Source organism: Cyanistes caeruleus, chromosome 5 (assembly GCF_971803275.1).
Source record: "Cyanistes caeruleus chromosome 5, bCyaCae1.hap1.1, whole genome shotgun sequence".
NCBI lineage: Eukaryota > Metazoa > Chordata > Aves > Passeriformes > Paridae > Cyanistes > Cyanistes caeruleus.
In genome coordinates this window covers 22,555,863-22,581,899 of record NC_141705.1, presented here as the reverse complement: position 1 = coordinate 22,581,899, position 26,037 = coordinate 22,555,863, and the positions used below count along the sequence as shown (strand labels likewise).

Genomic DNA, 26,037 nt, shown 5'->3' with positions numbered 1-26,037 from the left:
AGAGGAAACCACCAATGTTGTCCCAAACTGAGCCATCATTACTAATGAGTCATATGTGTTTAATGATACTCATTTGAAAAAAAAGTAAAATGCTGAGTGTTCAGAAGCAATAAGGAGGAAAAGTTTAAAGAAATTATACAGGAGTTCAGGAAACAGTTTCATTACTGCTCATGTAAAAGCTAGAACCACAGCTCTAGTTAGAAATGGATGAAAGATGGTTTTCAAATTGTTTTGTAAGACACAAAAGGATGTATTTATGGTATTTATTTTCTTTTTTCAACTTGTGAAAAATTTTGCTCAATAATAGTTTTTCTCTTTTAGTTTCTTCTTTTTCCAGTAAGAAAGTAATTGCAGGCATGTTATGATTTTCTTCCCTCTCACAACAAGCAAACATAGTTTTCTCTCATCGTGTACTCCAGAACTTGAGTAATTTGAGAAGGTAAGGATTAGGTTTTTGGATTTTGTTTTTGTTTTCCCTCCCTACTTCTGAAATTTGACATAAAGTTTTCTGTCTGCTTACTGAGATTTTGGGGGGGGGTAAACTGTGAACTTTTGACATCATCTGAGACAGCTATATGCTGCAATAACTAGGTATAGTGTGAAGTTACTGCAGTGTAGGAAGTAGTATTTGGAATATCACATGCAGTTACATTTCCAAAAATGTCATATTAACCCAATAGATTAGGTCAGTATAATTCCTTCCCATTGACTCCAGAAAGCTTTGGATAGCTCAAAATAGTCATTATGTCATTTAAATATAACTGAAAACAAAGAGGGGAGGGGCAAAAAGCCTCGAGAACCTCAACACAAGGAGAGGAATTAGAAACAAATTTCATTCACAACAGAGTGCCCATTTTCATCCTCACTTTTTCTCATTGTTCTCACCTTGGCTGTCACAGACACAGCTTTGGCAATGATGCAAAATTTTGTTTTTGACTTTTGAAGTCAGTCTAATGTTCTGCCTTACAAGATAACATCCTCAGACTCATGTATCTGTACTTCCTGAGAAATTTGTGGATTTGAATATGAGGGAGTCAATAGCCTGAGAAAGACTGGGCTGTTAGTGAGTCAGGAGCCTCTTTCTCAATATTTCCAGTCTAACCTGAAATGGATGGGACCAAAATTGCAGAGGAAAGCCTGCTTCTAAGGAATTTCTAGAGAGAATTTGCAAATGGAGTTTAACTCATAGAAGAATGGAGTTTAACTCAATGCATTTCTGTGCATGTTTTGTCTAGAAGCCTTTTAGATATATCTGTTATAATTTTAAATCTTGCTGCTGCCATTCCTTGTGACCTCCTTGTATTTTTCTACTTCAAAAAAAAAAAAAAATCACACTTCTTGCATTTAGTATTAGAGACTTTTCTGTAATATTCTTCTTCTTGTCCCTTCTAGCAGCAAGCAGAGCTCTGCACTGGTTTGAGGAGGAAGAGGTACTGCTGCTCCTTCCTAAGCAGCCCTGGCCTCACGTGATCTGGAATGCAGTGGGATTAGCCAACACTCACTGATTTAATATCAGATCAGCAGCTTTTTCTTAAACAGCCCTGGTATTCCAGAAATCTTTACACTCCGCCTTTATCTCACCAAAATTTGCCAAAGAAAGAGTGGCCTCTGTATTGCCTGAACTCAAACCCCGAGGAATTTAATCACCTGTGTGAGCGAGTTCTCGTCTTGTGATGGGATAACCTTTGTATCTGGTACTGTTTATTCACACCCATTGTGAATTAACAGTAATTCCCACTTGTTTGTTGGGAAGAGCTTCTCTAATAAGAAAGAAGAGTAGTTCGAAAAAATAAGAACAAATTGCAATAATTGATGGGAAGAGAGCTCACAGTTGGTCCTGCAGCAGTAGGAGATATTCCTGTTTTTCTCTAGAGATTAGCATCAGCCTCAGGCAAAGTCCATTTTCCTTTGTCTTACAAACACCATTCGACTATAACATTGTACCTGTGGTGAAGCTTTTAAGGCACCTATGGCACAATAGTTAAAGCAGCTCACTGGAAGCCTGGGGATGGCGACTGCACTTAAAATTCAGCAGGGAGTCTGCATAAGAAAGAGGATCGACCTTCTTGGCAGCCCATACTGATCAGTGGCTGGGCTGCTGTGTTGCATCTGGGATTTTTTTCAGCGTATGGGGGCAAAATACTGGGAATCATGGCAGGAGAGGATGCTATGGTTGTCTAGGAGGTTTTTTTTTACCTCAGTCATGGAAAAGTCATGTTTTCTTGCAGGTGTCTGAATTCTCAGCAACAAGGGAAAGCTGAGAAGATGTATGTTGTTTTGATGTCTCAAAGGCTGCATAGCTATGAAAAGTAGCCTCTTTGTTAAAGACAGGAAGTCACACTGCTTCCATGAGAGCTTATCTAGAATTGAGGGAACTGAGAATATGTGAGGAATGAATTGAGACAGGAGAAGCAAGATTGCCTCAAAATACTGTTCTCAATAAGGATATCCTTATTGCTCTGCATAGCTTTCTACATGTATTAGGTTTGAATCTTTTCTACTGAAATGTGTCAAGTGCAAAATTGTTTTAGTAGGAGAAAAATTTATCCCATTCTGTGGATTCTATTGGTCTGCATAAAGAAAAACCTGGGGGCATGGCATAAAATTGTGGAAGTAATGACAAATCTGTTTTCCTGCTCAGTGTTTTCAAAAAGTATTTGTAAGGACAGATGGTGGGCAGCAGCAGAACATGTTCAGTTTTATCAAGACATTTGGCTAACAAGCACAGACTGAAATGGATTTCTTTCCATCTTAACTTAATAATTTTAATTAGAGGCAAAAGGTGTGGTAGGCTCATTGTCTGGAGGCGTATGTGCAATATTGTCTTGGTTGGGCAGGACTGGGTGGGAGAGAATATCACTACCTCTAATGAAGGGTGGTGCATATCTGTGCAATCTCAGGGTTTTTTTATTGTCTGGTAATCTAAAAAATGCAAATTCCAAATGTGCTCTTGCACAACATACACAGTGATACACTGAGGCTACTTTCAGTTAGTCAGAGAATAAAAACATGGCTACAAAATGCGTGCAAATAATACTGTGCCTCTGCAGAAGAAAGGCTTTTTAGCAAGTGGTGGGACATGCATTTATTATCTTGAGGGGAAGTTTTCAAAGCTACCTATGTAACTTAGCGGTCTCTATAACCCATTCACTATTCAAATTCTTACAAAAATCTTACTTATTAACAAGTCATTTTGAACTTCATGTAATCTCTCTGTAAGGACATCAAAGTATTCTGGAAGTGGTAATTAGGGACCATATGTTCTAACCAGGTCTAATGGTACTCATTTACCCTACTTCTCTGGCCATATTCTAGCTTTTTTATTAAGTTGCTTGCACAGATGACGTGCATTTTGTCCTTTACCAGCTCTCCAAGCCCTATCCCAGGAACTGCTTCTGCTTTTGGGTGCTGCAGGGGGAGGCATATCATATTGGTCTGGTCCCAAAAGGAAGCACTGAAATGAGACTCATGGCCTGAGCAGCCCTGGCATGACATTCCTGTGTACCCCCTCTCTCATGTATGGGTTATGGAAATATTCAAAATGCCTTCATCTCACAAACATCCTTCTGTTAAGACCTGTGCGTGTCTAAGACTTTCTGTGAGAAGCCAAGCTGTCTTCTTGCTTTGTCATCATAGTCCTCATTAAAATGTTTGTCTGCTACAAAGAAAGGTCATAGTATTTATGCAGAGTACCTTCTAACTGTATTCTGGGCTGCATCTAAAGAAGCTGACCAACAGGTTGAGGAAGGTGGTGCCCCTCTACTCCACTCTAATGAGAACCTGCCCAAAGTACTGTGTTCAGGCCTGGGGACCTCAGCATAAGAAAAAATGGACCTCTGGAGGAAAGCCATAAAGATGATGAGAAAGGCCAGTTCTCCTAAGAGGAAAGGCTGAGAGTTGGGCTGGTTCAGCCTGGAGAAGAGAAGGCTCCAGGGACACTTTATAGCAGCCTTCCAGTGCTTAGAGGGGGCCTACATGGAGGCTGGAGAGGGGCTTTTTACAAGGGCATGCGGTGATAGGACAAGGGGGAAGGCCTTTAAACTGAAAGAGAGTAGGTTTAGGTTAGATATTAGGAAGAAATTCTTCACTATAAGGGTGGTGAGGTACTTAAACGGGTTGGCCAGAGAAGGTGTGGATGTCCCATCCCGGGAAGTATTCAAGGCCAGGTTGATGGGGGGCTCTGAGCACCCTGCTCTAGTGGAAGTTGTCCCTGCCCATGTCACGGGTGTTGAAACTAGATGATCTTTAAGGTCCCTTCCAATCCAAACCACTGTATGATAAGATTCAAAATATAAATTTGCCTCTGATTTAGTGAAACTGTTTCCCGTGACAGTAAGCCAACAAAATAATTTATTTTATAAGATCATATTAAATGTTTTCCCTTACTGACTGAAGCTTATGTCTCATGAGCTATTTTAAGGATTGTTATCAGCCATGAGGCTGTAAAAAGGCAACACTTCTATCAGTCATTATTTTACTGCCTTTTAGTTGCTACTGTTTAGAGGAAAGTTCAGTTCTCTGTGCAAAGCTAACAGAATTATGTCCCTTTATGACTAGATGGTTGTATTTGGTGTCCCTTGTGAGTATAAGTCTCTGAAATCTGCAAGGAGGGGCAGGCTGCACTGTGTTTCATCACTGCCCAGTGGGGACAAATTCTCAGCGGGGAAGACAGCCTGGATGGCCCTTGCTGCCTGGACTCTGCATCTCAGGGCGGGAGCTTGAGCAATAGGAGATTCCCTGCACACTGTTCAAATTGGAGAGCTGAGGTTTTGTGCCCATGCACAGCTCACAGATTGCATCAACTGCTTGGAATGATTATTGTTCTAGTCCTTATAGTTTCCCAGGCAAATGATACATGGCCCAAGAAACCATAGTGGCTTGTTACATAATGCATACTTTCAAATTTTAAGTACATAGTTAGGTTTTGGCAAGGAGGATTGATAAATTGCCTGATTGCTAGATGTATCAGAGTAGTAAAAGCAAAATAATCCAATTTCCATCACGTCTTCCTTCCATCGTGGGTCTTTCTGAAATTCAGGTACATGATCAAACCTGTGCAGTCAGCTACATTTTCTTGTAATGGCAGCTCTTTAGGAAATGCCAGTCTTGACACTGCAGTAGACTAGAGGCAGCAAAGAAATCAAGGCCAACCTCTGAAAAAGGTACATGAATAATATTCCTAATATAAAGGTGCCTGTATTTACCAAACCATAACAATATTGTGTAGCTTACATGTGCTGGTTACCTAAGCTGTTAGACATAAATTATAACAGAAAACAAATTAAAGACAGATCAGAGAGTATAATAACTTAATCTGAGAATTTCAGTCTTGGTTTACTTTGCTTGTTGTGGGAGGATACTATTTTAAAAATGGCTGTATATTCACACATGTGGAGTCACATATGCTTCTCTCTGTTCAAAGTTTTTAGCTAATAAGCTCAGTGCCATCAAGATCCTTAGTCAAAGAGTGTTGCTTTGTCATCCTAGATCAGCAAACCCTTGAGGTTTACAGCACATAAGCTTCTCATTCTCTGAGGAATTACTATGGGCTGGTGGATGCAACTCCAGTATACAGGAGGCAGGCCTGAACTCTTCACTAGTGTGCTGTCCCATGGTCTGTGTCTTTCCTGAAAGGCACATGGCCAATCTCTGAAAAAAAATGGTTTTACTTGGGGCTGATTTCTGCCTTCTTCTGGATCTGAACTCAAGGAGAGCAGAGCTGGGGGGGGGGGGGTCTCCAATAAATTGTGATAATGTTCTGGGAGCCCCACAATTATTAACATATAAAAAGGACAGTTCTTTTGAATTGCATGTCTGTTGGTTACCTTTGATTGGAAGACCATGTCAATGTGCTAAAACAATTTAAATTTCAATAATATAATAGAATTTCATGTTTTATAATGCTTATGGTGCCTAAAATGCATTTTTTGGGGGATGGAAAGCTGTTTTACAGACAACATAGTCTGTGTTTCATGGTTCTTCTATTTGTAACTGCTTAAAAGTAATTCTCATACATAAAAGAGTAATTGTAGACATTAGTATAGATATCCAAGTTCTAGATAATAAAAACCCATGTTCAAGTGCAATACATTGCTCTTAATAGAGGAAGTGCTCTTGATGTAAAGACCCCACAACTCCTGACAAGGGCAAACTTTCTGCACAGTATGTTTTTTACATGTTTTGAAGGCCTACTTCTGTAAACAGGTAACTTCACATTGCTCCTATAGGCAGACCTCCACATGCACAGAGGTTTGTAGATCTGATCTGAAACAGCACAGCTGGTGCTACTCCACTGCCTCGAGAGGAGTTTGGTTTGCATGTGGTGAGATGCTGGCTCTGAGATCCAGCATGTTTCATGTGATTAGTCTAAGATGAAAATGTAGATTTTACTGGCTTACAGGAGTAGGAAGGATGTATATCCTAAAGGGTGTGTTTGATCTGTTACATTTTATAGATGTTGTGTACTGTTTTTACAAAGACAGACAAATGCTTTGCTAGTAACAAACCTGCCTCACCCCATCTAATCACCTGGAATAAAAGCTGTTGAAAACAAATTTTCTCATTCCTGTATGTCAGAGTATCAACACAAACCTTAACCTTTCCTGGGAATACAGCAGTTTTGTCGTAACTTGTTCTTGTTGCTTCTCTTACTGATTGTGTCCCAATATCAGTAAATAATTATCTTCCCAACCATAAGCTGATTTATAGGTAAATGATTTTGCATGGCCTTTGTCTCTGCCCTTGTGCCCTTAATTCAAGCAATATACCACTCTGCAAATAGATCCTCTGACTTCATACCACCATTATGGATGTGTCAGGTCAGCATTGGATGCCAAGCTAATTCACATGCTGCTATACAAAAGGCAGCATGTGAACTACCTGTAAATTCATTTTATCTAAGCTGCAATTAGCACAAATCAGCTGGTTTTGTTTTAGGTGATAGGAAAATAATGGATATTCACTGTTTTGGGGGTTGTAAATTCTGAAATTTGCCTTTCTGCTGTTGCCCGGAGCTGAGCAGTGGCATGGGTGATGGATCTGTCAGTGCAGTGAGAGTGACCACCTAATACAGGTGATGGGGCATGTCCTACAAGCTGCTAGCTGTACCCTGGCTAGTGCTTTGTGGGTTTCACAGGGGTTCTACTTCTTCCACTGCTGCTGAAGAAAGACAAACCTCTGAAGTACCTGTTCTCTGGCCACCTGTCTTCCTTAGTGCTGGGCTCTCAGAGCAGCCCTTCTGGAGTCCAAGGCTCTGGCTGTGCAATATATCCTTCTGGAAAGCTTCCCAGCTCAACTCTGAAAGCAGCAGCTTGAGACTGAGCTTGTTGTCTCCTTTTCACCCCATTCATTCCTTCCAGACAGGCTGAAAGGAGGGCAAAGTCTGCAGAAGATGGTGCTGAGTAGACAGTTTTGGAGGTAAAGAATTCTTGTGTGCCTGTATGCTCACAAGTATCAGGTAAAGTAATTGTCTGTGACTTAAGAATAAGCCCTACATAATGCAGGGAAGGAAGATTTCTGGCATGGGGAATGCTGTGCACTCACCTGACATCTTGAAAGGGAGCAGGCTAACAGCTGGACATCATTCCTTTATGGAGAAGAAAAAGGAAAATGGTCAACCCTGCAAGAAGCCATCAGGGTAGAAACCTAATGAGAACTATTTGAACACAGTGATTAGGGACAGAAAAATGTTTAGCTTCTCCTTTTATTACAGCTGACAGAATGACTTCCTACAGGAACAGTAGGGTTGATGCATGGGCGCAGTCAATGAGCTATGCCTCTTTGAAAAATGTTACCACTGGTGCTGAATAGATCACACGGACACAGGTTGAGGTGTGGTGAAAAGAAGAGAAAGTTTATTTTTCCTCCCAGGATTTATAGGTTTCTGACCACGGCCAGGGATTGGATGGTCAGGATAACACTTTCCCACTGCACTGGCCATGAGAGATGTCCATCACAGGACGTGTAACAGAAAGAATGTACACATATCTATATTTACAGTTACTGTCCTGGGTAAGTCTCTAGAAAACCATGTCAGCAAGCTCAGAAGCTGAGTTTTCAGGGTGACAGAAAAATGGCTAGTACATTCAGACTCTGAGAGACTGTGACTTGCTCATGCTCTCTTTCCCTTTCACACGCATCCAGTACTGACTGTCAGAAATTCCTATTCACTGTTCAGTTTCTCTGGCTTCATCTTTTTTCTCATACAATTGCTGTTTTTATTTCTAGTGAGCTGCAACTATTAGATCAGAGCACAGGCTGTCAGGTGTATAGGCAGTAGAGATGCTGAACAGGCATAAAACAGAGCATTTATGTTCCACTAAGTACTACATCCCTAATCCACCCATGTCCATGCAACACATACTGCATGTGCAGCTTCTACAGCACTGTAGAAATATTTGGCTCTCCTCATTTTATGTTGCACAGTCAGTTTTCCTTCTGGAGTGATCTCATGTTTTGGAAAAAGAGTGTGTGTAGGGCAGGACAGCTGGGAACCCAGAGAGGAGAACCCTACACATTTGACTAAACTAACTCTGAAGGATGAACAGTGAAAGCTGGTAGTTAATTTTTGCATAGCACACACTAAAAGCTAAGGTAATATACAAAGCACAGGGCAGACTTTCCCATAAAATTAATTTAATTCCATTAACTGATTTAATGGTTGAATTGTCAGAGGGAAGTCTAAAACAACCTAGGTAAATATAATTCATTGCCCTTGCTGACTTCTGCAATTTTATTTTTTAATATTGTCATCTCAGGTATAGATTTCAGGTATCAGAAGGAGTACAGGAATGAAGTAACCATTTGACTAAGTTTTACATCAGATGTACAGCAAGCAGAAAATTTAAGAACCACGTTTGTGACTTAAGAGACTAAGGAAACATTGTTTTATCAAAAAAACACCTTCTGTTATGCAAATTCCTATATTCAGTTATTTACCACACATATTATTGTGTGATACATGAATGGCATGGTAAAGTCATATAAGGAGTGTTTCCTGGATTTTTATACTCAACTATATAATGTATATATACACTGGGCATGCCCAAAACATTTATTATATTATGTTAAGTAAACTATCTTTTGGGAGAGAGAATTTAACTTGAGTAAAACATAATAGCCATAAAGTTTATATCTGTAATTTAGAAAATGCTTCTTTCATGAAACTCTGTTGCTAGTACCCAAAAGGTAAGTGTAAATTATGTTATGGCGAGCTAGTTGCAAAAGCAATTAAAAGTCTATATTCCTCCCAAAAGAAGGAAAAAATACAGGAAACAGTAAAGTAACTGGAACAAATAATCAAGTTTTAAAACACACCTTACAGGCTGAAAATTTTAACCTCTGTTCAGTGAAAATAAGATAGCCAGTGTTTATCATCAGTCTATGTTGATTTTCTGTCTGCATAACTGTCCTTCCTTTCAATGGTCTCAACTTGTGTTCCAACCAGGCAGCTTCCTTCAAAATGAAGGAAGTAAAGGACGTGGTTGGTATGTTCTTCAAGAGTCAACTGGTCATCTTGAACAGTCAGGAATGATTTTGAAGTGGCAGTAGTCTGTAGAACACATCTAAAACACAATTCATGTGAGAGGCTTTAGAAAAAGTTACTAAACAACTGCTGAAATGAAGACAGTAGTGAAACTGGGGGAGTGGAAGCTGCTATTCTTACTAGAAAAAGGCTAATGTTATATCAGTTATATGCAGTTATATATGTCTGTAGTCAAGGCAAAAAGAAAGACCTGGGAAGAGGAACTGTAGGCAAGTAAGTCTCACCTCAGCCCTGGAAAGATAAGGGAGCCTGATTCTTGGGGATCATTTCCAGTAACATAAAGATGGAAAGATGAACCAAGGGTAAATCCTTGAGAGGCCTGACTGCAGTCTGTGAGGAAATGACTATGTATACTAATGGCAGGAGCAGGCTACATGGAGTATTTATTGACTTTGGTGAAGAATTTGACATGTCAGAAGCAAATGAGAAAACTGAATCTCTCTGAGCTGGCAGATGATATAGCATGCAGCTATGGCCACAAACTGGAGATTCAGACTGGACATTACAAAAACATTTCCATCAGGAGGATGGTGCAGCACTGGAAGAGACTGGGAAGGCAGGGGAATCTGGATGCTTAGAGGACTTGACCAAAATCACAGCTGACCTATCAGCCAGCACTGGTGGTAGTCCTGCTTTCAGAAAGAGGCTGATGACCTTCACAGGCCTCTTTTAACCAATGTTCCTGTGACTGTGTACTTGCCAGTGATCTTCAAGCAGCACTTCAGCAAAGCCAGCTGAACTACTGTGAGCTACTCTGAGCATGACACCTTTATTGCTTCATGTAGCTTAGTGCAGACACAGTCAGGACCTTCCTTCAGACTTAGTCCTTTGCAATTGCAGTTGTGACATTCCTGACTCAACTTCGACAGCCCTTTGTGGGGGTGTAAGGGCTGCTGAAGTTCCATGTGTTGGACTGCAGTGGGAATCCACATGCCAGGTAAGCCCAGAAAGGAACTTATGGCTCCCTCTTCCCTCTAACCAGTTATTATCAGCAACATCAAAGGGAGAGTGGGCTTCCTCAAGCCATTTGCATCATGGAGTGACTACCCCCTCCCCTTGTCCAGGTTACAGGTTAGGGCAAGGTTGGGTGGGCACTGATCCCTGCCCAGCTCCTTTCTAGTCCTGTCCTCGTACCTGCCGCAGCACACTGTGCACGGCGATCACCACACACCACGTGTGCTGTGCACAGCCCCCTGCAACCACGAGGGGACTGCAACACTGAGTGCCCAGATGTGCTTCGTAGATTGTCTGGGCAACATCATTCCCTTGCTGGGGAAAAGCTGTGAAGCAGCGATGCAGCAAACAGGAAATGATTCACCAGTTTTCTGCACGCATCTCAGGCAATATTTGTGCTGCAACAAATGCGCTGTTTGATTTTGCCCTACAAAGTGCTTATAAAATTAGCAACAAAGAAACACCATTTTTTGTTCTTAACTTTGAAGAGCTACAAATGTCTATTTTAGACTACCCAGATACTGGCTGCATTGAGTTGTTTACTGCAACACAGTGTCTTATTCTTCACTGACTAACTTTCCTTACAGACTGCCAAGCACAAATTAGGTCAACCTAAGCGGCAGTATGAAATGCAATTAGCCAAAAACTTCTCTTAATTAGTGCTGTTATTCAGGGTGGGGAGAGCTTAGCTCACAGTCAATTGGCGTAGGGCACTTTGATAGAGAGAGACTCTTTCTAAAGAAAGGTGGATCTAACGCTGGATTTCTGCCCAATGTATTTTGAAATTTTGATTGCAATCTTTTATGACCAGAGTGAGGACTGTAATTTGTGCCTGTAGGGTGCTCTGCATAACACTACTAGACTGCAATGAAACAGCAAATAATCATTCTTACGGACAACACCCTCTTGCAGCTAGAATCAGCAATTCTAAGTCTTCAGGCACTCTGTGTCAGAGCCACAGACAGAGACTGTGTTGTTAAGAGACTGTTTCCCTCCTTCCTGAAGCACCAAAAGTGCATTGGTGCCTCTGCACAGCAGCTCCTGCTGCACTGCCTGACCAGGGCCTGGCATCCTTCACACTGTGGCTGTATCCCTGGGTTCAGTTCAGGAGCCCACCTTGCAGGGGATACAAAAGGAGTCAGTCCTCACCCAAGCAGGATCTGGATGAAGAGATTCCTACTTTTCATCACTGAGCAACTTTCACATTCCCTCACCTCTCCCCTGCAGTCAGTGTAAGACACTGACCAATTTTTCTTAAATAAAAGGAAAAACACTAGCCAAAGCTTTAATTTCTGCTCCTTGCTCATTTTTCACCCTTACAAGCCATCTCCTATCTGGAGTGAACAAAATGATTCGTGTTTTTCCATGTACAAGTTCTAGTGTGTAGTGATGCAGGACAAGCTACTGATTAATGATTCTGAGTAATATATAATACACTTATGAGAATCTCCTGGAGTAAAAGGCTAAATATAGTATCAGTGAGCATAGACTGTAATAAAAATCATACAAGTGCCAATATGGAAAAATATGCTTGGGAACACCCAACAAAGCTCCAAAAATCAATAATTTTTCCACTGGCTTTGAATCAACTAATTTTTGAAAACAGTCTAGCTACATTCAGGCAGTATTGCACTAAAAGTAGTAAAGCTTTGGGAGAGGCATGATAATAGGATAATGTATGCAAATTAAAATCCAACTGGGTGAATTTACTATAATGCACATCAGAATCCCACATCTGTATATAAATAAAGTCCTTCCCTAAGTTTTAAAATATTGTCTAAGTGTGGCATAAACTTTGTGCTGATGAACCACACAGGTTTTTGTTATCACCATGAAAGTTGCATTTTAGCTGGAAAATTGTTTTAAGGATAAAGCATCCCATCTTCTACTGAAATCTCAACATCCGGACAGTACAGCAAGCCTCAGGGTTTGCTGTAGTTTTTATCTTGGCCTGGCTTACTGTGAAAAAGTGTCATCATATATCCTAGGAGTTGGACTGCATTAATGATCATATTCTTTCAAAAGCTTAGAAGGTGCCTATTTTAATACATAGTGTGGAAGAGCAAAGCAAATCTGGTTATAAAATGGTAACATTAGTGAAGGATTAAACATGTTATTCAAGTTCTTTACCTGGATTATAATTTATTTAGATTTATTTCAGTTTTGTATAAGGCCTGCAGCCACAGCCACTAGAAGCTTGTCACAAAATGTAACATTTTTTAAACTACCATCATTTGAATTTATCAGTGACCACTGTGCATCCATTTAGCAAGAATTAATGTGGGCAACTTAGAATTAAATAGAATTAAATATATAAATTCATATTTAATAAGCAGATTTAAAAGGCCTGATCTTCAGATGAAGAAACCTAGAAGATGAATTCAAAATCTCTCCCAGACCCCTCTTCAGGCAGGAAACAGTTGCCTCCTGGATTTTCAACATTCATTCATAGGTGAAAAGAGAGGATCAGAAAAGGAATGGGATCTTACTGTGCAGTCTGGCCTGAAGCATCTTTCTGCCCTGATAATGAGTTCAATTTTGTTAATGGAAATTGAAAGACTTTCAGTGACTGGAACAGTGATTAAAACTCAGACATCAGAAAGAAATAGTGAAGCTATATTTTGAGAACTCAAAAAGTATAGTTAAAGGAACTGTTAAGAGATGCTCACCAAAAAAGCCAATGTTAATAGCTAATTTTCAGTGACTTCACAATAACCTGCTTCTTAATACTCTGGAAACCTGTAAAAAAGTTTGATTAATTCTGCAAGACCTAGTGGGCATTGTATATTTAGCTTAGTGAAAAATACTTTATGGAAAATACCACATAGTTGTGCAAAAATAGGCTGTTCTGTGAATACCAACATTAAAAATGCATCCTTATTTCTGATTTTAACCTTTTTCATTTTATTGTTAAGGCATAAATGCATCAAAATAGATGTTAATTGATACTTCTGCAGTTTGATTCCTGACTTTATTAGGTTATGTAGACATGGTACTTGGGAACATGGCTTAATGGTGAACTTGGCAGTGCTTGGTTAAAGGTTGGATTTGATGATTTTTAGGGTATTTTCCAACGTAAATGATTGTATGATTCTATCTTTGTCTTTACAGAAATGCCTGCTGAAACAGACCTGTCTTCTAACTGTGACCACAAGTGAATGTTTCACAGAGAAACAAACCAATTTCTACTTTAATCATTGGCTATGAAGCAGTTTTGTGCTCACAGTATGTACATTTTCCTTTTTATGTAAATCTACCTATCATCTGCATCAACTCTGATAATGCTGTTAAAGCAAAATATATCATATGCTTAGAAACATAGAGCCTCCTTGCTTAAGTTGACAGCCTTTTTATATTAGTTTAAAAATCAATCCTTCCTCAAACTGAGGATTAGCCAGCTACACAATAATGATCAGTTTTGTAATATGTGAAATGTGTCAAAACTAATAACTAAAGTCTGCTCAAACAAAAGAATGTGTTCAAAAAGATTAGTGGATTACTGAAGGCTCACACAGTCTGATGCCACTTTTCATGCTTCTTGGACAGCTTTTAGCATGTCTCAGCTGCTGCCAGTCAACATCTGCTCTTTAAGCATGGAAAATAATGCAGGACTTTATAGGAGAGCTGTGCTGATGCTTTGAATGAGATGGCTATTTGGTAAGCTGGAGTCATAAAAGGCCTTCATTTTTCATCAGAAGGATTTTCTACAAAGCCTGGGAGAGATCCTGTGCTTCAGTTAGAACAAGCCCAGTTAATACATACCATCCCCATACAACTGCTGACTGCAGCAGGCTTAACCAGCAGATGCTGATGCACTCTCACAGTTTCTTGTCAGGCACTGTACAACTGCTCTTCATTCAGACCTGCCTTAGAAGCTGCTGCCAGAGGGACAAGGTGCTCCCCAGGGCTGGCAGCTCACAGCAGCACAGATAGTACTGTTCAGGGTGGATGCCCTCAGCCAGAGAGAGAAGTGTTAGGCTAGCAAACACATGGACCAAATGATCTCTCATGACTGCAAAATTCATCAACTTTGGTATTTTCACTGAAGACCAGTAGACTTTCAGTGCTCCTTCCTTATGATGTGTGGATAGTTTTATTAGCAGTGCATCTTCAATAGCCTGATTTGATGTACTTGGAGGAGTGCTTCTAAGTGATGGCAACTGTCTACTTGGTGTGACATCATCACCCACAGCATGCTCAGATGCCGAGGTATTGATAGCTTTGACAAGAGGCTTTAAAGGTTTGAGTTAAAATGGTACACTCTGCCCTCTGTTCACCTGCCTAAGCAGTTTTGGGAATTCTGTGGGAATGTTGTGACTATTCAAAAACGATCATCCTTAAACTTGAATTCTTCTTTGAAACAGGTTTCTGAGGACTAGTGGAACACACTTTGCAGGAGTAAATTTTTCACAGGGCAGATATCTAACTTATAAATATTTCAGTGCATAAGAAAAACCCCTGTCATCTCATGTATGGTATCACTAATGGACAAAACGTTGAGACAGGTATAATCCCACAGAGACAGATTTGGATGTGTTTTCCTAGTCACATTTTGCTGTCTTTCCATATTCTGTATTCTACTGTAGGTAGCTTACATGCTGATAAGTTGTCATTAACTTTTCTTGAAACTTCAGAGTCTCATTGTGTTGTACAGAACCTGCAGAATGCTTGCAGAAGTCCTTTGCAGTTAATCTAAATCTAAAACCACTACTGTTGCAATTTCAGTTTCAGCTACTGTCCTGTAATCCACTGTTTCATCAGGTGATTGTGGAACTATTTTATTTCATTTCTGTGCATGTGCAATTTGTCAAACATGAGATTTATTTAAATATTGCTTCAAGTTTAAGTATTGTTTTTGACATTGTTATTTATTGAGTTCAGAAAAGAAATACAGCCATTTCTGCCAATACAAGAATGGACAAGTTGTTAGATAGTCTACTCTGATGCTATCAAGTTCCCGCAAATCATTGAGTGATTGCCAGTTTTCATGCTTTCTGTATGTTGCTTTGAAAAATTGACTTCTGAAAACCTGTTTTGCTTAGGCTGCCACAGTATTTTTGAATCATGATTACAATGTCAATTTTAAAATTTAAAATCTGTGTCTCATAGATGACTGAGGCTGTGGGCAGATTTCTTTCCTTGTGACTATTGCTGTGGAACACTGGAACCTGCAACGGGTACTGTTGCACAGTCTTTCAGTTGTGCAGTGAATGAAAGAATACATTTCTGATACACCTGTGCAGTCTACATCCTTCAAAACAATGAGGTATTCACAGTCCTGCTTTTCATCTCCCTGCTCCAAAGTTCAGTAAGAGGACACAGTGCCATTAGTTTCTAACACCAAACACTCTAATTATATTGGCCAGCTAATTACTGATTAGATAGAAAGTAGTGCCTATTAGACACATGAAGGTGATCACCTCTTATCACATCCCAGGTAAATGCTGTTCATTGTAAGTGCATGCTCTGTTATCACTATTTTTAGTTCTCTTCTTTGTAAGGTATTTTTTATTCTCTTCGTTGAGCACTAAGAAGCACAATACATTATTAACTATGATGAAATGTTGGCCTTTCCTGTTTTGAAATGTCTGAGAAAAATGTATGAGGATGGGCACTACCTTGATCCTGGGAACATGAAGACTCATCTCTTCAGTGAGCATCTTCAAGCACTGTTGAAGGGGCTACCACTTCCCCTGGACTGTAGCTGTGGTCTCATGGGCCCTGGTGAAGGAGCAGCCCAAGGTTTTGGTGAGCCACATGCACACCAGGCAGCATACACTCTTCTCGTGGTCCCAGAAGAGCTGCAGCTGGAAGGACAAATAAATCAAAAGATTTGTCAAATTATTTTGACAAATAAATCAAAAGAAATCAAAAGTCACCTCCTCCTGGCATGACATCTCATGGGCTAGGTGCTCAGTTCCTGTGGATTTTCCATGGATGCAGCTTTCTGCTGCAGCAGACATTGGCCAAGCTGGCTGCTCAGGGAGGTAGCTGCTTCAATCCCTACAGGTGCATGGAGGTGTGTTTATGCACAGGCAGCCAGGATCAGAGGAGAGGTGGGAACAAGAGCAAATGTTATCATTCCCAGATGAAAACTGGTCTGTAACTCCTAATGGAAAACACTCAGTCCATATAGGAAAACTATGAACTTTGCACTTTTTTCGTACACTTTTTTTTATGTAAGTGTGAAATACCTACATTTTTTTCTATTAAAAGTTTGATTTGTTGAAATACAATTTTCCATCAGAAGTAATAAATGATGGATATGTCCTTAACAGTCTTCTTTAAAACCCAATAAAACATTCCTTGTGGTATTAGTAGGCTAATGCAATATGCTATAAAGGTCATATTCATAAAAAGATATTCTATACTGCATAGTCTTGATGTTGGAAATTAGTCCAAGTTAACTCTTGTTACACTAATCATTCCTTACCCTGTATGCTCCCTGACTTCTGCAGGATACTGATGGTCAATAAATAATCATACTTCCTTAAGTAGAAAAGTAGCTGCTGTAAAAGTAATGTTCTTTGATTTCTGTTGATAATGTAGGAATAAGTCCTTTAGCAGGCAATACTCTGTCTGAAGTAAAAATTTTCATTTCCTGGACATGAACTACATAATGAGCCATCAATTGTAGACTGCCACTAAGGAGAGTCAAACCTAGTTTGCTCAGAAGCCACCTACAAAGCATAAGGTGTGATTAAAACAGTATGTTGTGAAATAAGGTGAGACTATAACAGTATCTTCTGAAAAGTCTTTGATTCTTTCCCTTTTCAACTACAAACAATACTAATTACAGGAGGGGCAGAGAAGTAAAATAATAGAAGTTACCCTAATTATCTGGAGTCTCTATTTTGTGTTGGATGGATGCTTGGTGTGCTTACTATCTGTTTGATTTTGTTAATGATACTTCATAAATTATATGCAAATAAAGAATGCAGATGGGAATGATTTCAGACTAAGTATGAGAATTTTATTGCTAACTATCAAAGACCTTCTAAAATGCTAATTTTTTAGACATAGTCCTTTGATCACTACAGATAGTGAATGTTAATCAAATAAAACTCCAACATTGTACCTATGATTCTAAATGGGAAATGAACAGTAGTTTGCCAAATTTTAATTGTTCATTTGCGCTATACTACTATCACTTTGCAAATCTCAAAGCCTAGTATTAGAGAATATCCTTCTTATGAAGAATAATATATTTCTGGAGACATGCCTGAATATCACTGGCTTGAGAGCACAAGTATTCCTCACTTCTGAGAGCTGAATTAATATTTCCTCTGAGTGCTGCAGCAAGTTGCAGTGCTGGGTGTATTGTGGGTTTGCATAAGGCAAGACTGGACAGAATATTTCTAGGTTAGCTGTAAGGTGGGGTGATGTGAGCTGCCACACTCCTCTGACAGGCTAATGGCAGGGCTGTGGCATGGTTTCCCCCAGCTTTCACAGAGCTCTTTAGGTTGCAGAAGTGAGGCCATCACAACATGCCTACTCACCATCCCACTAACCCATGGCCACTATGGGCCTTGCAAAGGCCTCCTTTCGACACTCAAATCACGTAGCCAGCCAAGTTATGGTTTACCTGAAAAAAAAAGCAAAACAATAATGAGGGAAAGGAAACACCCTTCTTGTCTTCTGCCTAGCAATCCTCTGATGAGGGAGCCATAACTTAGCACCAAAGTAAAGAAGCCTCTTTGATTAGGTACTAGGGGAAAAAAATATACCCTGGAGGAAAAACATCATAAGAAAGAAGAACGACACTTTTTTTCCTTTTCTTAGGCTCAGGTCATGTATGTTTACATTGCTCAGGTGTTTATTCTACTGTAGCTTAAACTCTACACTAAAACTGAAACAATTATAAGATACTGTTTGCAGAATACCTTCTAACATAGACTTTCAGGTATAAATTAAGATACTGAGGGGGAAAATGCTCATTCATTTCATAAGTATTAGGATTTTTTAGCATCTGGCTGTATTAAGGTCTGATAAAACACTTCTATGAGCATTTTTATGTGGATTTCTCCTGTTCTTATAAAAACTCAGTTGTAAGCTTTTAACCTCCTTCTGGCCATCTTTAGATGGTTTAAGAAGGAACAAAAAACTTTGCAAATGCATAGACTTGCGCTGTCCTGACTCTACATCTATACACCAGCCCTCCCCCATGCAACAAAGGGAAACTTCTCAAAAGTAACCCAGAGAGGAAGTGGTGTAACCACCACCATCTTCAGGGTCAGCATGAAGTTCCTTTTGGAATGGGCCAAGAGCCACTTCAGTGGCTCTGGAGAAGAGGTTCTCTCTGTAAGCAGACCGGGGTGAGGGTGAAGGGCAGACACATGGTGCTACAACGCTTCAGGTGCTGAGAATGGCTTCCCCACCCTCCTGGCACCCAAGCGTGCATGTGCCTCACAAGTCAGGCATCTCTGTCCTCAGGTAAGTTCCTGCCTTAGGCAGGGGCAGGGAGCAGTGAAGTGGGAGCAGTGCCCTGCAAAGACACCCATACCTCAGCCCGGGGCTGCCTGAGAGGCAGGCAGCAGCCAGTGCTGGGAGGAGGGGCCACGAAGTGGGAGAGGTTGGAAAATTCCAGAGGGTAAAAGTTACTAAGAAGATGTGGGGACACCTTTGGAAAAGACTTGGGCGTGGCTCTCCCAGAAATTATTATTACTATTTATTAGCACAAGAGCAAAGAGCAAAGGCTCTTCTGTGCTTCTTTTCTTATGTTAAAGAATGTGCCTCTTTTTCGATGTTAAAGAGCCACAATAAGCCAAATTAATCTTTAACAGAGAATACTTCTTCCTGTTTTTCCCGGGAACACTATCATAATAATTGGGGTGGCTGGTGTCCCCTGAGCAGGTACAAAATGGGAGGCATAAGTCTTTCCTCACTAACCCCAGTGATACAGCCAGAATAGTCTTTTGACATAGTGCCTGCCATGCAATATGCTAAGAAGAAACATTCCACTTTCCTGGACTCCCTGTGTTAGCAAGAGTTCAGGTCTTGCCAAGTAAGCACAAAAGGAACTGGTATTTCATAGAATCACAGAATGGTTTGGGTTGCAAGTTGCCTTAAAGATCATCTAGGAACCCTCCTGCTATGGGCAGGGAACCTTCCACTAGACCGGGTTACTCAGAGCCACATCCAGTCTAGGGTTGAACATCTCCAGGGATGGGGAGTCCACAAACTCTTTGGGCAATATTTTACTTCAAAATGGAAGTGTAAGGCCTTTGCAAAGCTTTTAATTACAAAACAAAAATTTTTTAATTAAACAGGCTTTTTGTCAGAAGTGGGCTCTGAACAATTTTCACAATGTGAATGGCACAAAGCTCACCTTCTCAGAGTCCCCCTCCTGCAGAGGTTCTGCTTCTCTGCACATACCTGCACATAGCAGGATTTCTCTGCCAGAGATTTTGTAGCCTTCAGCCTGGTGAGGAGATTTTCATTTCTTTAAATACACTGGCAAACTTTGCTGTCAGAATAGGGAGGATGCTTAAAGAAAGGTTGGGAAAATTCTTTTTTTGTGTGCAAAATATTATTCTGCCACATACACATATGCAGCTGTGGGGTGGTTCATTATTCTATTGAACCAGGACAGCATGTGGACCACAGTCTATCACTATTCTAACACCATATTAAGCATTAATTTGTTACCTGGCAGCAATGGAAGTGCATGTAGTTTCTTGAAAGGCTGACTGCTCGGCATTCATACTGTCCTTGGAAAGTCCTTCATCAGCAGACAAAGGGTGGCAGGGCTGATACAGCACAGGAGGATACCTTTACTAAATTTGGATGTGTGCCATATAAAGCACCCATGTACCAGCAGGGAAGTACCAGTGCTGGCACTGGGGCACACTAGAAAGAAAGTGCTCCAGGGAGAGCAGAATCCAGGTATCTGTCATTGCAAATATGTGCAGTACTAAGATCTGGTAAGAATATGGATGAACATGGGTTTATGTGTTTTTCTCTTAAATATCTACATTAATAAAGATGTAATCTGCAATAGAATGGGAAAATGTGATAATCAGATTATAATTCTCAAATAAATCTTACTCTGACTTTATGCACTGTACCTTTTACTTTCTGCACTGTATTTTATTTAGGTAGTGTTCAAGACCTCCCGTCTTAAACAGGAGAGTCTGGGCATCTCTTTTACACAAACACAGACTCACAAGATTCCCAGCTTGGGCTCCGGGCCACTTTTTTCTCCTGCATATTTTCTACTGCAGTTTCCAGGAAGTATACACATGCAAAAGACACTATCTGGTCTGCAATAGGGATATAATTGATGAGTGGTATGATGAAAATTCATGAAAATTTAGATCTGAGATAATGCTGGAGTGTATATAGTTATTATCCACAATGAATTTAAAAGTGTGAATGCAAGGTTTTTTGCAATTGCACTGCTGGCATGTTAATCATATTGCATACATGGTGGTGTAAATAGTGCATAGTAGCAGCAAGCACATAATCTGTGCTAGGAAGTAAATGGTGGCATGGAAAGAGGCAAAAAACAGCAGGTAGTGCCTATCTTGAGGTAGGTACTCAATATCCAGTGCCATGGATATAGTCCTTCCCACATAGTAACAGTCCATCAAACTTGGCTGAAGTGTAGCTCAAGCTTATTATAAAGATATAAAATCTTAATTGGAACCAAATTTCTGTTTCCTCTTTTATTCTACTGACAAAAATAACTTTGTAGAAGTCCATTATTCCTTTAACCATAGACTTAAAAAATGCTTTTAATTACATCACCTTTCATGGTATGACATATTTAAATGCTGTACCTGGCTCAGGTATCACAGAAAACAGTTTCTCCTGAAGTGTTATCAACAAAAGCATACATGATAGAGCCATTATTTATGGCAAATAAATGCTAGTTTTACCTTTGCTAGACATTATAAACATATTGAGATAGCTAAAAAAAAAATAATTTAAGCATTTGTAGAAGGAAATTTCCAATACAAAGAAAAGTCTTTTTTCCACTATGTCTCTCTCAAAAGAAAAAAACCAAAAAAACAACAAAATACAAACAGTGGAGGATAGGTAATAAAAGCCACTTTTCTCTATTACTGTTTATGGATAGAGCTCCACACACATGACCAATGCCAGGCAGAAAGATGTAAATACATCTGAACTCTCTTGAATAATGTAAATGTCTTTCCTTGTCTTGTAGATCAGGCTTAAACTGAGTATAATCAGGTTATCTGTGAGAAATTATAAGAACCATCTGTACGTGGCGATTTGGAGGAAGTAAAATACTACTTGCTTTTTTTGCATATTTGTGACAATAAGACCAGTCTAAGTCTAATTAATGATAAGGAATTATATAATGGGAATAATTTCTCCTAGTCACAACCATCCTAATTTTAAAATAACAGATTATGAAAAATATCAAAATGATCACTTTCAAGTAATTTCCAAATAAGAATATTTTTAAGATTTCCCTTGTACAATAGCTTCTTTGTGAACAGGAAACACTGATTTTTGTGTTACAATGCTTATAAAATGGGAAAAAAAATTGATTTAATTGTTCATTTAGAAGTGGTCTTGGAAGCAATTTTCAAGCAGCTGTATTTCTGTGGATTATTCCCTCAGTGTTGTTCGTGACATACGGTATTACTAAATGTCACAAATCATCCTGGGACACCATGTATTTGTACAGTGCAGATTATTTATTTTGCCAAGTCCAGGTTTTTCTTTCTTAGCTTTAGAATTTGGAAACAATCCCAAAGGTAATAGGGAAGTTTGAGAGCCTTCTCTTAAATATGCCTCTTGGCTGGCTTCCTGTCCTGTTTTCTTGAGCTCTCCAGGGGCACACATCAGAGCTACTCATGCAGTCCTTATGAAGTTGCCTACAGGTCTTCTCAACTTCTTACAATTCTTAAAAAAAAAATAGAGCAGACTGTTTTGAAAACTAGGCTTTTTCTTTGAGTTCACAAAGTCTAGCTGCTTTATAGTGCTGGATAATGAAGCTACATGTGACTGCTCCCAGCTCTCCCACACCTGCAATGTGAGGGGTTATAAATCAAATGCAGTAGTTTGCCTTGTTTTGCTTCTAACTGGGTCAACCTCTCCCAAACAGAAAATTCCAGAAAGCAAAGAGCCATAACAATTGGTTGCTGCACATAATGCTTCTCTATCGTTACATAAAGAACTTCACAATAATCATAAAAAGCTGGACTGGTTATTCAGAGATTTCACAACTGGAGATCTCAGTTTGTCTGCACTTGGAGGTTCCTTTCAGCTGTTTACCTTTTCTTATGATTTTGGTACAGAAAGGGGTTTTTTTTTTTTCCATACCCCTTCATTTACTAAACCAAACTCAGGCCAGAAGGCATCAATGAAATCCAGTACAAGATTTGGATTGATTTATTTGTTTATAGTCAAGAGGGAGAATGAAAGCTGAGTTCCAGCAACAGCTAAGTGTTTACATGAATTTGAATCTAGCAGAATGAATGACTCTGTTAAATCTTATGGGCTTAAAACTCATTTGTCAATAATCTTATTTCATTTATGAACATGTATTATAAAACAAGAATTATCATTCTTTCTGCTTCTGGAGATGTTTGGAATTTAAAATCTCACCTCTGTTGCTTTTACAGCTGAAATAAGCACCCTTTGCCTGGAAGTTGGATGATGTCCTCCCTCATATCCTGCCTTTCACACCCTCTCTCCACTAATATTGTGCAATACCAATCTTGAAAAGAATCAGCTTTGCTTTGAATGGAGTAGGAAGCCTTTTGTAAAGTAGTATGTGGTCAGGTAGTGAAAATGGTGTTACATGATGTATGCCAAAGAGGTGAATCAAAGACATTTAGACCTTTTGCTAACTTATTAGGCACCTCCTAAGCAAGGTTTTGGGCTTTGATCTTCTAGCCTTAGTGGCCTTTTGCCACTGTTTAATCTAATTATATCAAACCTCACTGGAGCCAGCCAGAGTCCCCACACATGGATCATCATAAAGTGAAAGCACTGTTTTAATTACACTCTTATTCCTGTGTGTGGGCAGGTGTCACAGGTGTGCTCGTCACATCCTGCTAATATCCCAGACTCCTCAGTGCAGGAGTCTTGTCAGCACCATCACTGTGAATGCCATGGTCACAGTTCTAGATATGTAGAAGTGTTAGAGAATAACATAACATAAAATTTGATAGAGGAGAGCCCTCTATCCAGTGCTGCCAGAGCATCCTTCTGATGACACCCTGAGCTGAGGTCTGCTGAGTGTTCGTTACTGAGGTAACTGTGAACAGGGAGTTTATGTGGTCCCTGCAGAAGGACTCTCTATTCCTTCAGAGCTTGTTTTGTGCTGGCAGGCAACTCCACAAGGAAAGGAAGTATCTCCCTGGTGCTATGTTGCCAAGTCATGTTTAGCTCCAACCAGAGAAAGCCATGAGGAGAGACAGCCTGGGGTGCTGGGGCGCAGGGATAGGTAGAAGGTGACTGGGAAGGATATCCTACACAGCCCAGGGAGATGAGCAGGCTCAGACAGACATTAGCTTTGGTTTGGAAAGGGTTATCCAGTGAAAAGAGCATTAGACATTGTCATGAGGCCTGGATTACACATTCTCTGCCTTGCTGCCAGGTGCTGCTGCTGTCTTACTGTGTTTCCTTGGGTCACCCCTCACACTTCTGTTTCCTGTCCCAAAGTCTGACAGTCTGATCTGGCTCTTAGGGCTCTCCTGATGCTCTGATTGCCCTTGCACAGAGCAGTCCTGACTCCAGCCTATGCTTCCATATCAAACAAGGGTGATTCATGCCCTTCTGAAGCTTTGAATTCACCTATGGTAGATGTGGACATTTGCAATGCCTTTTCTTTGCTCTTTTAAATCAATTTCTATTTTAGGAATAGAAGTGTTGATCAAATAGAGACAGAGCAAAACAGAAAAAGTAATTAATTTTCTGGATTTTTTTTCTCATGATGGAATTCACAGCCATCAGAGAAGTGATCACAATGACTAATAGATGTATTTAAATTTTTATTATTTTTTTAAGATTTTGAAGCTTTTAAGTAGTTTTTCTGACACTATGTAGTAAGGAAATCTTCACTGATTCAGGAATTCCTTTAAAGGTCTTCAGCAGTTAATAAGCTGAACTGAACAGATGAGTCTGTGACACTCATTGTTTATGGACACAGAGGAAGCATACCTTATATAAGTAAATCCAAAAATTGTTTGAATAGTGGAAAATGTATCAATTTAATTCTAGAATTGTTATTAGTCTAGATCTAATTGTTGCTAAAATTGAATGATAATTCTTTTAGACAAAGTCTTAGTTATAGTAATATGATCCATCTCTTCTCTCAGGCAACCAGCAGTAGGACAAGAGGACATGATCTAAAGCTGTGCCAGGGGAGGTTTAGGTTGGACATTTAGGAAGAAGTTCTTTACAGAAAAGCTGAAGGCATTGGAATGGGTTGCCCAGGGAGGTGGTGGAATCACCATCCCTGGAGGTGTTTCAGGAAGGACTGCATGTGGCACTCAGTGCCGTGGTCTGGTTGACACAGTGATGTTGGGTCATAGGTTGGACTTGATGATGTCAAAGATCTTTTCCAACCTTATCATTTCTGTGATTCTGTAATTCAATTGAAATCATAACACTTGCAGTTCTTAGTAGACATCCTTTTTCTCAGGGTATTGGTCACCCTTGCACTGCACCTTTGAGTCCTGAAGTCAGCAGCTTTGGGCTATTTGAGAGGGTGACACAGTGTGTCATCAGCCTCTGAAGTGCCTCTTTGGGAGGAAGATTGTATTGATGCAATTGGTTTCTTCTTCCTCCTTCTGGGATCCACCTGAGGTACTCTTGTTAGTTTGCTAACATATTTACACACTTCTATTTTTCTTCTTTGTTCTACACTATTACATTACATCAGCATTAAATATGTATGATGTCTTCTGCATAGGTGAGTTACTGTTTCTTTGTTCTGATTTCCCTAAATGCAGTTTAGTGCAGCTCTATACTTTATCATCCCACATCTGTCTTTCTCTATGCCATCCCCTGTGTCTCTGCTTCTCAGGGCCTCTGCTGTTGTATCAGACTGATGTTTCTCTCCATCAGTGTATTAGAGTTGTTAATTAATATTTTATTCTACGGGAAACAACTGCTTATCATGGCTACAAATAAAAACTGAGATTATACCATGCAGTGATAAACAAATACATTATCTGTAGATACTGGATTAGTTAGAAAAATTGTTGCAACAGCCAAACTCAGTAAAACAAAGCTTCACACAGATGAGGGAGAGAGCAACCTGACAAGGTTCAGTCCCAAGGCTATGCAAACTCACTGCAGAAATGATGGCCTGTCTGTAGCCATGACGTGGCCACATTATGGAGTTACAGGGTTACCAAGGCCCTAAAACTCTTCTGCTCACAGGTAGTAAGGCTGTCCATCTCACTGCAGCAAGCAGTGCTTCTTCTGCAGTTGTTTAGGCCAGAAGGCACCTCTGGGCATTATGTGGTACAATGCCCAATTCAAAGCAGGGCCAGCTTAGGTGGCCTTCAAAATACAGCAATGGATCTACTCTTCAGGGCTGTTATTAACAG

General features: G+C 39.9%; 2 long non-coding RNA genes across 2 annotated transcripts; one reads left to right on the top strand and one right to left on the bottom strand.

The window, feature by feature from the left end:
• Nucleotides 1-8,192: 8,192 nt before the first annotated feature.
• Nucleotides 8,193-18,083, bottom strand: LOC111928106 (uncharacterized). Its single transcript, XR_002863913.2, has 3 exons — nucleotides 17,998-18,083; nucleotides 16,117-16,305; nucleotides 8,193-9,563 (listed from the first exon to the last, which is right to left on the bottom strand). It is a non-coding gene; the product is annotated as an uncharacterized LOC111928106 (long non-coding RNA).
• LOC111928105 (uncharacterized) lies at nucleotides 13,610-17,447 on the top strand. Its single transcript, XR_015286889.1, has 2 exons — nucleotides 13,610-13,723; nucleotides 14,045-17,447. It is a non-coding gene; the product is annotated as an uncharacterized LOC111928105 (long non-coding RNA).
• Nucleotides 18,084-26,037: the final 7,954 nt, after the last annotated feature.